Source organism: Sinocyclocheilus rhinocerous, unplaced genomic scaffold, assembly GCF_001515625.1.
Source record: "Sinocyclocheilus rhinocerous isolate Xijiao unplaced genomic scaffold, SAMN03320098_v1.1 scaffold1948, whole genome shotgun sequence".
NCBI classification, from domain to species: Eukaryota; Metazoa; Chordata; class Actinopteri; order Cypriniformes; family Cyprinidae; genus Sinocyclocheilus; species Sinocyclocheilus rhinocerous.
In genome coordinates this window covers 859-7,104 of record NW_015644094.1, presented here as the reverse complement: position 1 = coordinate 7,104, position 6,246 = coordinate 859, and the positions used below count along the sequence as shown (strand labels likewise).

Here is a 6,246-nt window from a genome sequence, read left to right as displayed (position 1 = left end):
TTTGTGTCGCAAGTTCAGTGACGCAGGTAGTGACGATTCTCTCCGGCCAATCAGTGATCAGCAGAGTTTACACGTCACGTTTTGGTAACGGTACGGTTCACTTGGAACCTCAACCGAGGTGGTACTGAAAAAAGTACCAGGTACTGTACCCAGTGGAAAACCCCCCAAAAGTGAACCGTACCGAACTGTACCGTGCCGTACCATGCAGTGGAAAAGCGCCATATGATCGGTTTTACCCCTACAAGCTAGTGAACAACACAAATCCAGGAAGGAATTTTATATCACTGTTCAAGATAGCCCATCGGGCAGGGCGGTGATGCATTTCGGTAGTCCGAATGGAAAACACAATAGCCCCGGGACGTCGGGCTAGCGATTTAGCGATCCCTGGCACCCAAATAATCCGTTAGTAATCAGATTGATAGGTCAATCAGACTGAAAAGCCTTCATGTAAACACCTTAATCGACTGCGCATGTGCAATGATGCAGAAATAGTGTAATTACATATGACGCGTGGAAAAATTAGTTTCCTGTTATTATAAAACTCATTACATTCAGCGTCTGTGAAGTGGAGCAGGACAACCTCCCACCAGTCTTTGTTTTGGATTCTCATCCATAGATGACTGGTTTTGAGTGTGAGAGGGGCATTTTAATGGCCTGTCAGACCCGTCTGATGGCCTGAGGCAAGCGCTGGGCCAATCGTGGGCCAGGGCATCTTGCTGCTTCAAAAAATAAAAAGTCCACCGCTGCCATCCTGAAGACAGACCAGATAGTTTGAACCATTTGGGGATGTAGTCTCCATTCTCCTGGAGCTACATTGCACCTGGACAATCTGTTCCCTGGTTCAGTCTGCCCGGCACATGAACTGCTCTCTCAGTGAGAGGAGTTTGCCCTGTGCCCATAAAAGGAGGCATCGAGCCATCCTGTGGAGGGAGCGCGACCTGAAACCGCTTTGGCGATTTATAAAGGCATTATGTTGTCCGAATGGACCAGGACATAGTGCCCCTTTAAGGCCAGCAGGAAGGTTTTTAGGACTAGAAAAAACGTCATTGTCTTGAGGCAGTTGATGTGCAAGCATTGCTCCAGGTTTGACCAGGAGCCGAACGTTGGTATGCCCTCGTACAGAGCTCCCCAACCTGAGTTGGAGGCATCTGTCGTGATTACCTTCCTTCTGGAGGTCAGTCCCAATGGGACGCCAGATTGAAACAGGCGAGGGGTTTTCCAAGGGGCTTTTCATTTCAAAGCTCTGATATAGCGGTGGGTTACCTTGATTAAATTGTCCCAGGCGCCAAGCATGGGATGGGACATCGGCTTTGAGCCAATACTGGAGGGGCCGCATGTGAAGCAGGCCCAGAGGAATCACAGAGGAAGCGGCTGACATGAGGCCGAGCATCCTCAGAAAAGCCCTGAGGGGACGTGAAGTCTGAATGACGTTGCTAGCTGCTGAATTATCAGGGAGCGTTCCGGCACAATCCATGCCTGCATCTGGGCAGAATCGATAACTGTCCCCAGAGAGACTACTTGCTGGCTGGGAGACAGAGAGCTCTTGGCTAAATTTATTTTTAGCCCAAGCCGCTCCAGGTGGCTGAGAAGCAGCGACCCGTGAGCGATGAGTTCCTGTTCCGATCTGGCTAAGACCAGCCAGACGTCTAGGAAATTCATAATGCAGATTCCCATCTGTCTCAGAGGGGGAAGAGCCTCGTCTATGCACTTCGTAAAGTAAGATATGAAAGTAAGCATCTTTCAGATCCACTGATAAAAAAACAGTCCCTGGGGCTATTTGCATGAGGATTTGCTTCTAAGTTAGCATCTTGAACGGACGATTCATAAGCGCACGGTTTTTCTTGGGAACGAGGAGTAGCGGCTGTAAAGCCTGACTCGCTGTTCGCTAGAGGAACTGTCTCCGCGGCCCCTTTTGCAAGCAGAGTTTGCACTTCAGACCGGAGAATGTGTGAGCATTGTTGTCCTGTACCAAAGTTTGAATAATGCCTCTGAAGCGAGGTGCCCTGTGAGCGAACTGGAGTGAGTAACCTCAGTCTGCTTAGGCAGGGAATGGCGCATGACCTGCGAGTGATCTTCGTCACTGAAGGAGAAAAATTCTGACGAAATGGTGCTCACAGCAGAGTTGAAGCGCCATTGGATTGTGCAGCTACACGAACGTGAACAAATCAGGCTTCAGTATCAGAGTAAAAAGGATTTTCCCCATAAGCATGTCAACGCAACAGGAGAGACCGCTTGAAAGGGAACATATAAAGCAGTGAGGGCTTAACAAAAGAGCTGAGGTACAGAAATGAAACAGAGGAAAGAATGAAAAGCACGAGCTTGATTTATCACAAGAGGCAGAATGTTTTAAGTTTTGCTCTTTTATGGCAGGGTTAGTGCTCTGATGTCCCTAAAGATCTTTATGTAAGATATTTAGTATCATCAGTGTGTTTTAGCGATAAGCTAATCTGACAGAGGGAAGGCTGAGACATATGTTCCAAAGTTTTCTCATGTTAAAGAGTGAAGGTTGTCTTTTCTTGACATTTTTTTCAATGGTGTACTTCAGACCTACTTTTTCTTTTTACTGTTTAATGGTGTTTCTAGGTCTGAAGTCTTCAGGGGGTAGTGCACATATTGCAAAGCTTTTACGGGCTGTTCCAAAACTTTCCACAGACCCCTGTGGTGTAGGACGCTGAAACTGTGACAGATAAACATTGTGTTTAATTATTAATCCTCGTAAAACTGAATTATAATGTTTTTTTATGGTATTTCTTTTCACTTTAACCTGAAAAGTCACCTATAAAATTCAAAGTGTTTTATGATTGCAGTATGTAAAGTATTATGGGATATCTGTACAGTTGTGCTATATTAACAGCTGGTTTGTTTGTAGATTCCATTAATTTGCAGTTGTGATGTTTTACATCCAAAAACGAGACAGACTGAGAGCAGAATAAGCTCAGATAAGCACAGAGGACGGGCCACATCTGTAGTCAAATCTCTGGGATATCATCATTTTTTGAAAATGTAATATCACAAATGAGATCTTTTCGATATTTTAGTTATTTTTCCTATTTTAATTAGTACTTTTGTCTCGTTTATCTCAGATTTCTCAGAAGTCTCACATTTGTCTCTTCTAGATACCATGTCTGTGATCAATAGCAAGAGATTTAAATATGAACATTTCTTATTACATTCTTACAAAGATAAAAAATGTTCTGAGCTATCTTATCCACATTTTGTATTAATTTTATAGCTCTATAGTCTTTTTTTAGGAACACCCACTGGAAGTACTCGACTTGAAATCTGCCATCTTTGCTCATGAGACCACAGATCTATATCTGAGCCATAAATTCCATGTGACTAATTTGCCCTTCAAGTCAAGTCAAATATTGTAAGTTCAGAACACATGAATGATTAAACAAAACCATATTGGATAACTATTTAAACATTGCAGTAAAAGTTATCTTTAATGTAGATTATATCAATTATCTATAATCTATATATAGTGTCAGTGAGCAGTTATCAACTAGTGAATTATAATTATTGTGTTTTGAGTTTTTCAAAAGATGTGATGTACAAAACACCTGAAGTAAAGTTACATACTCATCATTCATGGTTTACTTCATGTTTCACAAACACGTTTGATACCATGTGAAAATAAATAATAGAAATTAATCATTTTGAATCATTTTGAATTCAGTTGTAGTTATTTTTGGGTGTATTGTTCACAATAAACAATATTCCTTTGTTTTGTTTAGGCTACTTTTGTGTTATTTTTTTACTTGAATGTGTGACATGACATGTACCTATGAGTTGGGTATTATTGCGACAAGTTTCCCTGATGCACTTGAAGGCAGCATAATAACTCTGGAGCTACAGGTAAAAATGGCATCACAACAATACTGATTGGCTGATGGGGCACTAAGCATAGTCCCTTCAATAGTGACTATGAATAAAAGGTGGCAGACTGGAAAAATATAAATACAATTGTGTGTCATCTTTGTGTATAATATATACTTAGGAGTACAAATTTTGATTCATCAGAATACACAGTAAATTGTGAATGGATTTCAATGAAGAAAGATACCTTTTAGCACCATAATGGTGTCGTTACAGCATCTACCAACAGGGGCAAACATGGTTATGCTAACTAGCCAAACCTTGACCCTTTTGGTTATAACCTTTCCACCATTTTTATTTTTAAATTCTTTTATTGTCAGCCTTTAGTGTTTGTGACTGTGGTGGCAGATTTGCATTGCTTAGAATGAATAAGCAGACCTGTCCATGTTAAGGGCTGTGTTGTTTAGTCATCGCCGACTGTGTCACCACTCATTATATCCAGGTCAGCACAGGCCTCAGTTGGCGTCTGGTCGGGAAGGAGCGTGGAATAGGATTGCTACACGTTCTTATCGGAAGAGGAGGGCTACGTCTGCTGAGGCTCAGCACAGAAATGTCAGGTGTGTCCTTTGCCTCTGTGATGAAGAGACACTGGCTTATGGTTTATTCACTAAAGCTCTGTCAGATGCCCTCATTTTCACTCTCACTCTCTTTCCTATCTGCCTACATCTCCATGTTTTTTTGCTTCTTAAGTGTTACTTTCTTGCTGAAGCTTCACTCTAAAAAAAGATGGTTCTTTAAAGGTTCTTTACATGTAGTAACGGTTCTATTTAGATCCATAGCATCCTGAAGAACCCTTTATGCTGAAATGGTTCTCTGTGTTAAGAGTTTAGGGTTCTTTTTTCCCGCCCTTTTTGTTTTTTAAATCTGTAACTCAAAACTCCTCATTACTGATTTTCTGGAGCTCAGCGATCCAACTACAGACTGTCAACCCACTCTCAACAGGTAAATGATTTCATTCTTTAATTTAAATACAAATTTAACTTTAAAATTGTAACTGGTTTCCAAACAAACATGTTCTTTTCTCTTTTTAGTTTTTTGGTCATATGTAAGTGTGAGCAGCTCTGTTAAGCTGAGGATCCTTCTCCGCTTCTCCACTAAGTAAGTAACAGAGACATTGAATTTATAATACATATTGTTAGAATTTTTTTCTTTAATTTAACACTAGAACTCTCTATTCTATTTCTATTCTATCTGCTTGTTTTCTCTTTAATTATTATAAAAAATAATAATAATTGACCCTCTAACACTAGCTCTGTCTATTCTATTTCTTTTCTATCTACTTTTTATTCTGTTTATTTATTATAAAAAATAAAAATAAAAAACCTTGCTATGTGTACTGTGTTAGACTAACCGGGATTTGTCACAACACTTATATTGTTGCTCTTTTGTCATGTTGATTGCTTCTATTACCCTCATTAAGTCGCTTTGGATAGAAGTGTCTGCTAAATAATTAAATGTAAATGCAATGTAATTATTACTTGGGTTTATGCATAAACATACCTAGTCACAAAAATATTAAAGCTATCCCATGACTTTATATCACTTTTTTTCTTTTAGCATTGTGAAGGGCTCACATTCTGTCCATTTTTGCTTTTGGCCTTCATAGACATTATTGTTTTTACACAAACAAATGGACAACTCTAAACTCAATTGTGTATTTCAGATGCATCACATCCCACAACCTCACCATCTGCAGAGAGAAACTGCCACACCAAAATGATGGACTTAAAGGCATCATATAGGATTGTGAAGATATTTCACTGGAATTTTGTCTTCATCACATCTATTTTTTGTTCTTATTTTGTGTTGTAGTTCATGTATTTATTCATGTTCAATGTCAAGTGTCAACTGTTGTTAAGAGCACTGACATTATTGCTACAATTTCACGTCAATAAAAAGTACCTGATTCACACAATATGTTGAATGAATGAATGAATGAATGATGCATTTATATAGCGCTTTATTGTGTATTGTTGTACACCCAAAGCGCTTTACAATCATGTGGGGGGGTCTCTCCTCAACAACCACCAGTGTGCAGCATCCACTTGGATGATGCGACGGCAGCCACAGGACAACGGCGCCAGTGCGCTCACCACACACCAGCTACAGGTGGAGAGGAGAGAGAGTCATAGAGCCAATCAAGTGGTTGGGGATTATTAGGAGGCCATGATTGACAAGGGCCAGGGGGGCAATTTGACCAGGACACCGGGGTTACACCCCTACTCTTTACGAGAAGTCCCATGGGATTTTTAATGACCACAGAGAGTCAGGACCTCGGTTTAACGTCTCATCCGAAAGACGGATGCTGTTGCTGCTGTTATTGTTGTTGTTGTCATTTTAATGTAAATCCCCCTCCCCCTGATATCC

General features: G+C 40.6%; 1 long non-coding RNA gene across 1 annotated transcript; it reads left to right on the top strand.

Moving 5' to 3' along the window:
- The first annotated feature begins 4,724 nt into the window (after positions 1-4,724).
- LOC107757965 (uncharacterized) lies at positions 4,725-5,562 on the top strand. Its single transcript, XR_001641980.1, has 3 exons — positions 4,725-4,821; positions 4,911-4,977; positions 5,543-5,562. It is a non-coding gene; the product is annotated as an uncharacterized LOC107757965 (long non-coding RNA).
- The last annotated feature ends 684 nt before the right edge of the window (positions 5,563-6,246 follow it).